At 44.6% G+C, this 10,490-nt stretch overlaps 1 long non-coding RNA gene across 1 annotated transcript; it reads left to right on the top strand.

Annotated features, from left to right (window-relative positions):
* The first annotated feature begins 312 nt into the window (after positions 1 to 312).
* On the top strand, positions 313 to 10,142 carry LOC311446240. Its single transcript, XR_014698812.1, has 3 exons — positions 313 to 481; positions 4,359 to 4,514; positions 8,370 to 10,142. It is a non-coding gene; the product is annotated as an uncharacterized lncRNA (long non-coding RNA).
* Positions 10,143 to 10,490: the final 348 nt, after the last annotated feature.

Raw genomic sequence — 10,490 nt, 5'->3', positions numbered from 1 at the left:
CTGAGATATGCTGGAGGAGGGCTGGTCTCCAGCTCAGCCATAATGCCTCAGCCTGGCTATGTAGCCCTGCTCCTCTGGAGCTCAACAGCAGGCAGATTTCCTGGCTTGACCTTAGATCTACCTCATCATTATGGACCTGCCTGGTGATCACTCATCCTGGTCCTGATCAGTGGATGAATTCCTGGCTTGAGCTTGGCGTTGTCTCATTGCTATGGAATTGCCTTATGATGTGGACTCTTGGCTGGACACCTGACACCATAGCATGGTCTTTTCTTCCTTGCTTAGTACAGGCTGTGGCTGGTGGGTTCCCTGAAAAACAGTGGATCTCCCTCAGCCCCTGTCTTGCCTTCACTGAGGGAGCAGCCTTGCTCTTGCTGCTCTCTGACACATCTCAACAAATCATAAGCTTTACAGACTCTAACCTGTGTGACAAGGACCAGCAGGACAAAAGGGAACCCAGGTGGCCTGAAGCTTTTTTAAGGTATGACCCCAGCCTCCTCCAGAGTCACTCCATTTTCTTGCTTGCAAAACCTTTGTGGGGCTGGAACAATGCATAGATATATAAGGGGTGTCCATTCAAGCTTTACACTTTCCAGGCTCTTTATGGTTTGCTTGAAAAAAAAAAAAAAAAAAAAAAAAAAAGTGGGTCCCAAACCATGTATCGAAAACTGGAAAGAAAGCATCTGCTGTACGCAGGGGTTGTCATAGCAAAGCTGAGTGACACATAATAATGATGAATTCAGAAACTTTCACCTTGATTTCCCTGTCTATTCGAGCTTTGAAGTGAGCCTCTAATATTATGTTAGCAGTTTATTGTGTGTGCTTCATTAAAAATACATCACAGACTTTTTTGAGCTAGAAGGGACGCAAATTAGGTCATCTAGTCCACCCTCCTGCTGTTCTGCCAGGACTCTGATCTTGCTAATGACTTCAGCCCAGCCCTGACAGGTGCTCGTCTGGCTGCCAATTGAAGCTCTCAGCTGACAGAGGGGAACTAGGCTCAATGCGAGACAATTTCACTTTTAAAAAAGTTTCTGGCTTCTTGTTAAATGGGGTTTTATTTCATGTTCCAGTCCCCCTGCCTGGCCAGTGCCTGAGCTGTGAGGAGACCAGCTTTGTCTCTTCCGATGCTGTGCAGTTCCCCTTGTTCTTTGACTTGGGCAGCTTCAGCAGCTGTGTCACCACCATGAAGCAATGCAGGTGTAGGCAGGTGTGACACAGGAGCTGCTCACCAGTGGGAGGTTTTCTTGACTGCATCTGTTCTGCTTTAGTGGCAAGAAAATGTGCAGAACAGGCAGGGTAGCTCCTGGACCCCTACTGCAGTAGCCTGTCCTCATGGTCTGTCCACAGCCCTTTCCCAGCTTTAGCTTTCCTCCATGCCCATCTCCTGGTCACTCCTCTGGGGCAGTGTCAGAAGCACAGGTGTAAGCCTCAGTACTATGGAGGGAATAAGAATATATTTTTATGGAGTTCTGCAAAGTAGAAACATGGAGTTTGCCTCTTTGTGAGCCCCAGTTCCAGGACACAAGGCTCTTGAGATTTGGTAAGTTCTCAGCATCACATTGCCAGCTTCCAGACTGGGCAGCTGATTGCTGTGACTGAGCCCCATGAAGCCCTTTGTCTTCCTGCCAAGGGAAGACTCAATAAAGCTGAACTAAATGCTCAATAGTGCTAGCTAGCATGGACAACCAGGGAGACTGGCCCCCATGTGAACTGAAGAACAAGCTCACCCAGTGCTACAGGCATGTGCGTGGCAGAGCAATAGGATCCATCAACTGCCCAAGTCTTCTGTGGGCAGCCTGGGAGCTGCGTGTGTACTTCTGAACAAGTGAGACAGACTGGAACTCCTGGGTCCACCTTGGATTTGGTGTGTGCCAGCTCTCAGCATCCTGGGATTGAGGGGAGACATAGCATGAAGGCATGGGAGGAACCAGGTATATTTTCACCCTGAAAGACCATCATGACACAGTGTTGTGTGCTCTGGTCTACAAGTATGGTCTCAGCTCATGTGAAGATCTGAGCACAAGTGTCACTGGGGAGCATGGGGACCCTCCAGTCACCCCCTGTGCACCAGGAACTGGAAATTCTAAGTGTCTTGAGCTGGTCTTTAAAGTCTTAACTGGACTTTAAGGCAGAAGGGACTGATACCAGTCTGAAGATTCTCCTGGGGTTCTCAAGCTCTGTGCCTCCTCCATAGGAAGGAGAGCATAGCCCTTCGTCAGCTGTAATGACTGTCTGTTTTGAGTCAGGGCCACAGGCTCTGGGCTTTGCACTGCTTGGCAGAGTGCTGTGCTGAGCAGTCTAGATGACCTAGAAAAACCTCTTAATGTGTTGTTCATTTTGAAAGGGGCAATGGTCTTATCTAATCACAAACCACATCCTTCAGCACCAGAGCCACTGCAGCCAAGTTAACTCAATCAGTAAATCACCATGCTGAGCTATTTAGAGACAGTTTTTAACGGCTGTAGCAACAGGAGGATAATAATAATAATAATATAGAAACAAAATGCACTAATATGCTGTGATGCGATAACTGGCATCCCTCCCCACCCTGCAGGGCCTTTCAAAGCAGTGCTGCTCTGTGGGGCTTTCTCCTTTCAATTGAGCACTCTTCCTAGAGCTCCTTTTTCCCTGGAACTCCTTGTTTGTCATCTCTGCAGCCTCAGGGAAACTCACACATTTCAAAAGCATGTGAGTTTGAGAGGGCGTGTGTGTCTTTCTTTTTTTTTTTTTGCTTTCCCCAACAATCTTATTTTAAGTCTGTCCTCCCCCTCTTCCCTCCTCCAGGTCTGTTTTGCCTTGTGTTAGCCCACTTGGGATCCACACTTGGAGGTGATGGCTCCTGCCTGGGGGGGCTGCAGGGACATGCAGACCAGGCTGCTCCTGCCCTGGGACCAAGTACCTGCAGAAGCAGAGTCCTACTGCTTTGTTGGCTATAGAAGGTTCAGCAGGGAAGGGGCCAGTCCCAGGAAGAGTGCTTGCATCCTGAGACCCAGGACCATGCTGCTGTGCAGGCAGGCTGTAACTTTAGGACTTCAGGGACCTTTCCCATCCTTTGCCCTGGCCTGCAATGGGAAAGATAAGCAAAGCATAGAGGTCAGCAGAGTCACTAGTCCCCTGTGTCACAAGAATTATGAAGAATGGTAGGGCTCCTATGAAGTACTTCTCTTCCACAGACCTCACTTTCTCTAAGAAGGGCTCAGCCTATTATTACTGATGGGAGAAATGGAAGCTCTGAGAGGGGAAAATGTCCCAGGTGGCCTTAACAGGTGATGGTAGGAGTGGGTTTTGGACTGTCAGGGCTCAATGAAGAAATATGAAGAGAATTTAAATTCTTACCTGAGCAACAATCAGCATCATCCCTAAATAAGTCTGAAAACTGTTTTTCACTTATATATTGTTTGCTCTTTTGCATTTAGTCTCACGTTTCAGCAACGGTGAACTTTGGCAGGTCGGAGTCAATTTTGGCATTGGTCCTATCCCCATACACAGTATGGGCAGCTGTAGCTCACTAGCCTGGCCTTGCAGTAAAGTGATGCTATGGAGTTGGGAACACCAGGGCTGCATCTCCATGCAGTCTTGCCATGAAATCATTGTGAGCATGATCCCTGCAGTCCTTTGGATGATGAACTAAATGATCTCATGGTTTTCTCACAAGGTTTCACCTTGCTCAGCCTGGGGTGCAGTGACTGCTGTCTTTTTTCTACAGGCATTGTTTAATGTGTGGCCTGTTTTACCTTGCTCTGAATATAGCACTATAAATGGCCTGGTGCTTATTGCTATGGTACCTGAGTGCTTCCCCACTGGTTTTAAACATTTCTAGGACCTTTGTAAAATAGGGAAATTGTTTTAACACTGTCGTAGGCAGTGCTCTCCAGGTGCTTGCAGAGCAAGGCATTTGGAGAGCAGAATGTGGTGCTACTTCCTTCTCATCAGGTCAAAACACACATGGGATTTGGCATATCAAAACCAAAAGCTGCCAGAAAGTTTCTCCCCTTTAACAAACAGAATTTCTTTGTTTTGTCTGTTTCGAGGATGCCACACAGGTTAAAAATATTTTCTTTAAATGTTACTTTTCCTTTCTGTTTAGCTTTCCTTGCCCAGAATTGCCCATACACCTTTACTGAGAAAGGAATAAATGTAAATCATTGAGGGACTAAGAGGTAAAAAGAAGGAAAACTTTGGACCCAAGACAAATGTCAGTGTTTTTCCTTAAACAAATAATAATAATAATAATCAAAAAAAAAAAAAAAACCACCACCACCAACAAAGAAAACTTCAGTCAGACTGAAAAGAATAAAACTGTGTGGTGTGTTCAACAAAAAATCTGTTAAACTGATCCTATTTTTCTATTTCAGGTTTCTACAGTGGAAGCAAAAGCTTGGAAAATAGCAACCTGAACTTAGGCACTGGTCCCTGAGCAAGTCAGGCAGTGGCTATCTCCTCCTATCAGCCCACTCCTGGGAGCTCTGCCAAGGATGAGGAATGCAGGTCTGACTCCCTCCTTGATAGAGGTTTGTACAATTGCCCCTCGGTAGAGCAATCTCACCAGTGGCCAACCAGGGAAGAGGAAGAAAGGTACCATTAAGTGCCCATTTTTCCTTCTCCTGCTGTGCTGTTTTGTTGTTTGCTGTGCTGAAAGCCCTCCCAGATGGATCTTGCTGTCCTTAGGCTACAGCACCAAAACATATTTCCCCATGAAAATGTGCTGATACATTTTGCTGCAGATGATGGTCTCTGGGAGACTTGGAAGTGCTGTAGCACCTTGCCCCACTATTCCTTTTATAAGTGAGTAGGTGGCTGCAGTCCTTCCACAGGGTGCAAGCATGGATCTGGCACCCATATCCCATAGTGATGCCATATGCCACACTGACTCCCTGGTTCTGAGGTGCTGTTTTATTCTTCTGCACTTGGACGCCACACCTCTACCTTCAGCATTTTCAGAGCCACCATTTTCTGATGCATGCTTGTTCCTTGAAGCTGAGCAAACTTTTTCCCCCGCAATGTCACCCCTTGGGGCAGATTGGAAAGCTTGGCACTCCAACATCAGTCTTGAGGAATTGAGTCACAAGAAGTCTAAACTCAATGATTACCAAAACATCTCAATGACTTTTACAAGCTTCTATTTTTTCAGCTTAAGAGTATGGATTTTTCAAGGCTGGAGATGTATATCAAAAACAGCCTGGGTGCCTCATGCCTGAAATCAATGGCTTTTTGATCAAGATGGAGCTGAGTCAAATAGTCTCCCCCGAAAAATGGCTTTTTGCCCAAAATGCCTGTGTATGTCTGTATCTGTGCAGATATCAGTTTGCTTTCCTTTTCCTTAAGTTTTCACTGAAAACATTGAAACAGGAACATGTTCCATAGCATGCTAGCTTTCACACACACAGACACACAGACACACAGACACACACAAGCCAACGGTTTTTAAAAACTGTAAATTTTAGTGGAAAAGTGAAATTACTGGGTGGTTTCCTTTTCCAGTGCTAAGGGGAAATTTTGTGAAGAGTTGATTTTTTCCAGCAAAGAAGTGTGAGCTGTGCTATTTTGCAAGCAGCTGTAGCATGAGCTCATATAGGCAAAATAGAAATGTAGCCTGTGCACCGGGGGCGAGAGGCATCTGGTAAAGAAGAGCAGATTGTTACACCAGTAGAAGACATTAAGATTCAACAAGTGAAAACTGACAGTCTTGAGAAAGGAGCATGGAGGGAGAGGATCAGGTTAATTAGCCTCCCAAAAGAATTGGAGGCCACAAGCTCAGCAGAACTTTGTAGAGGAATTAATTAAAGGTTTGTTTGTAGCTGAGCTTGATGATAAAATAAAATAAATAAAAAAAAGTAAACAAAAATCCCCGCTGCAAGTGCCTATTGCATTCTGACAAACAGAGCTGCTCCTGGGCTGCTGCCAAGCACTCGCACAGCCCAGTGTTTACACCTTTAAAGAGTCAGTGGACAGGAGGGAGAATTAATTATGAGACCAACCTGCAGAGCTGTTGCTCCCCTTCATCCTAGTGGGTGGGCAAGGATGGCAAGAGCTGGTGGACTCCCTCTCAAGTGGAGCTGTGCAGAGGGAGGGGACCAGGCAGGGCACTATAGGGCTGGAGGCATCACCTCAAGCCTCACTTGATGCTGCATTGCTCTCTGGTCAGAGCCAGGATGATAAGGATGCAGGACAACAATAAGCCTGGTGATCTGAAAAGCTGCTTTCCCATCTCCTGGTGGGTGCCCATAGCATCACTGGGGTGTGCTGAGAAAAGCAGCCGAATTAGGTCTGCATCTTGCAGGCAGGTTGGGTTATTGCTGGAGTTTGCTGAGACTTCCTTCAGAGGAGCAGCGACAGGGAATATGGGAACTCTGCTTCAGCAGGGCCAGTCCTCAGGACAGAGCTAATTCCTCTTTGGACTGATGTTCCTGGAACCTTGAAGTCTGAATTTTCGTTCTGTGCTGATATGGCACCAGGTTCATTGTATACTGCCTGATTAAAACAGGACACACTGACGAAATACTCAGGCTTTATGGCAGTGAAGTCCCCCTCAGCATGCAGCTGACAGATATAGCCCAAAGAAGGGGTTTGCAAGTGATCTGATATCATATTCTGTTTTTAAATGTTAGCATTGGGCATTACCTAATCCATGTTAAATGGGTTGGGAAATGACCACAAGCTACAAAACACAAATCTGTCACTGAATGGGAACATTCTGTTGGGATCTCAAGGAAGCAGTGAAGCCTTGGTGCTTTTCAACGTTTCTATCAATTATCTAAAAATAAATCTAAAATTTGCAGATGGCATCAACTGGCAGAGTTGCATATAGAGACAAGAGCAAGCAGCTTTACAGACTTAGCTAAATTCCTGGGTGAGCAGGACCACTCAATTAAAATGTGTTTTCACACAGGCAGATGAGTGTTTGCTGGTTTGGTGCAGGGCAGACATGAGCTGTCAAAGGCACCAGCTCTGAAAGGGACATGTTGAAAGCAAGCAGGCTGGCTGTCATTCCCATGGTGGCAAATTTGGGTAAGCTTGTAGTGGCTTTGGTAGCAGGGGGGCCATAGGGGTGGTTTCTATGAGGAGAATCCAGAAGCTGCTCCATGTTAGATAAGGGCCTTGCTGCCAGCCAGATCCAGGCCAATGAGCAGTATTGTTTGTGCCTCTGTGAGAGCAGATTTAAGACAGGGAAAAAAAACTGCTGGGAAACAACAGCTGGGAGAGAGAGAGGAGTGAGAAAAGTCTTGCAGGCGCCAAGGTCAGTTAAGAAGGAGGAGTCTGTGGTCTTATAAGTACATAAGGGAACAATTATGCCACGGGTAGCTTTGCCAATAAAAGTATGGCTTTGTATCCAGACCCCTAACATAAAGGTTTTTTTTGTTTGTTTGCTTGTTTTTCTTGTTTGTTTGTTTGTTTTTCCATGACTGGGAATAACAGGACAATGACCCAACTCCATGGGAGCAGGCCAGTACCCAACACACCCAAGCTTGCTGTTACTTTGTTTGGGGTGGGCTCAAGGATTGTAACATCCTTTGGAGTCAGTGCTTCAGCATCATCTCACTGACACCCATCATGGCTGTTACAGAATTAGCCTTGAAGGCTTTTGTGCTGTCTGTTTTGTCTCAGCTCTCTTACATTTAGGTCTTTTGATTTTGCACCTGAGCAAGAACTTCCTGGACAAAGGTGTGCAACAGGGCACCTGGCCTCCCTGCAATATTGTGGGGATGTTTTAACCTGCTTCTGCTCCATGGGAGTTATAAATGTCCCATGAGGGACTTTATGTCCCACCAGGCACAACTTGCTTAGCTGTGAGGCTAGAGCTGGATTATCACACTCTCTGATTAGCACATGAATCAAAAGAAACTGTATTTAGTGCCGCAGACTTAGGTCTTCAGTACAGGCAAGGGCAGATGACTACATGGAAAGGACATAGTGCAGGTTCCTCTGAAAGAGAACCCTCAGTAGAAATCTTGTGTTTTACAGGATCTGTGCATGCAGGGCTCAGAGGACATAACCTCCCTCATGTATGGAGGTGCAGGAGGAAAGGGGTCTTGGCTGCAACCACTGCAATGGAGGTAGCTTAGTAAAATGAGTGTGTGACATCTTTTGCAAGCTACTGAGATTTAAAAAAAAAAAAAAAAAAAAAAAAAAGGATTCTGAGGCCAGAGGAGAAGAAGATGGAAATGTTCTCACTGGGGTATTGGCACTGGGATGGTTTCAGAGGCAAAGCTTTGCAAGAAGGCTTTTCTCAGTGATCTGTGCAGAACTAATGATACAGCTAAAGAGGGAGATGAAACGTTTTATTGCTCCTGAGATCTGAAGAAAGATAAACAGATGTAAACATCTCAAATGCCTACAATAGCAGGATTTTTTTTTTTTTTCTGAAGGTGATGAAGAGAAACAAATCTTAACAACAGAATTGAAGCTGATTGGAGGTGAGACAGCAGCCCCAAGCCTCCTGAGATAGGGGGATTTATTTAGAAGACGACCACAGGCAAATATGCTTTTTTTTTTTTTTTTTTTTTCTCTTGCTTTTTGATGAGGAATATTGCTGGAGTCAGCTCAAGGAGGGAGGAAAGGAAGCTTTGATCCTGCTTTTGTGGAGCAAGAAAAGCAGCTTTGAATTCTGGTAGAAACCAAATCCCAGGAGGGAGTGCATGCAGTGTTCACACTGGTGTAGAGACGCCTGTTCAGAAAATGGAGATTATTTACCTGTCCAGAGACAGTAACTATACCCTCTCACATTCCACAGCTGAAATATCTGTGCATGAGCAGTGGAGCACTGCTGCCTCACAGTTATCCTGCTGACAATCTGAGTGTTAAAGGCAGCTACACAAACCTGAACTGGCCTCTGCAGAGGAACCCAGAGAATCAGGAACTTCCAGAGGACATGGTGTATGGACCTTCTTAGTACCTATTTCAAGATAAAAGTACTGCTTGCAGGCAGTGTCTCAAAGTCAGCATAAAGGAACTCAAGGTCAAACTGCAAATACCATCTGGTGTTGTAAGAACCAAGGCTTCCTCCAATTTTGCTTCTAGGGCTCTACAGCAAAACCGTTGTCCAGATAAAGTCCTCAGTTTGGCGTGGACCAAATCCATGGCAGGAGCTGTTAAACCTATATCTACTGACCATGTCAAGAAAAGTAGTGAGATCAGCAAATGCCTAAGAAGAAAGTATTTTCTGCATTGAAGTGTGTCATTAAATATGCTTCTCCCAAGAAAATTGCCATTGAAATGTTTAAATAATGACATTTGATTTGTTAGAAGACAGGAAAGATCTATATCCAGAGCCATAGCAATGTGGTAAGAACAATATGTGGGGATTTGACTAGGTTTGGCATATACTCAGAAGCAAGAGTGTTTGTTTAGATGGTAATAACTGGAATAGCATGAAAATTTCCAAAAATATGTACATTTTTGTTGCTATTTTTCTTTTGATATATATGTATATCAGGAAAGAGTTTTGCTATCAAGGACATTGCTCTTCAAGGACTGGCACTAATTTTCAATTATTTATTCATTTTCCACTTTTATAAAGCAAAATATTTGAGAAGCAGAAATTCTTTACAAGATTTTGGACGTGCACTGGGTTGAGTGTGTGGATTTTTCCTCTCTTCAGTCACTGAAATGCCAGTGAGAATGGAGAAAACTTAGCTTCTCCCCAGTGGATATTGGCTTCCAGTTCATGGTAGTTGAAAAAATTTGATTTTTTTCCAAGATGGCTTTCTCTCCAAAAACACAAAGAATTAGATGAAGAAAAGAAGAAGAAGGAGAACAAGAACAAGAAGAACAAGAAACAAATACAAAATCAAAACCAAAATCTTTGCCTTTTTAAAATAAGAAGATCTCTTCTACCTGCCCAAGGTTTTCTTTCTCTTTCTGAGCTGGAGAAAGATGTAATGAGAGGAAAAATCACAAACTCTGTGTGGAGAACCAGAATCTTCCCATGACAGTAATTCTAAAGAGATTTATTTTTATTTTTATTTTTTCCTGAAAATCCAGTAATTGAGAAAACAATCACTTAGTTTTCTTAGCAGTTTTAATGTAATTATTTTGCTGAGGTATTTTGGAAGATTTTCTCAGATGGGTAATGAAGACGAACCAAGTTAAATCTATTCCCCGTACCTGTACAACATGGCAAAGATCTGTACGTTCCCTAATTGCTATGGCACTCTTTCTTTTTAGTACAAGCCTGCTGTAGCACAGTAGCTTTCATCATGAAAATACATTTCACTCCCCCTGTGCAGCAGAGCCAGCCATGTGCAGCTCCTTACATTCACCACGTGGGTCCTCCAGCATCAGAGCCAGCTGGGCTGAACCACCAACTTCTCCTTCCTCATCTTTCCAGAACGTCCTGTGTATACCAAATCCAATATTGGATGCATGTTGTGGTTTGAAGGTGTGAGAAGAGAAGAAATCATGTAAGTGCAAGAAGCCCAAGGAGCATGGCTTCAGGGATGCTCTGTACTCACTCCAAGCTGACACTCTCTCTTCTCTCCATACTCAGC

This window comes from Aythya ferina (assembly GCF_964211825.1).
Source record: "Aythya ferina genome assembly, chromosome: 17".
NCBI classification, from domain to species: Eukaryota; Metazoa; Chordata; class Aves; order Anseriformes; family Anatidae; genus Aythya; species Aythya ferina.
Note: the sequence above shows the minus strand (reverse complement) of the source record. Positions and strands in the feature narration are given on the sequence as shown.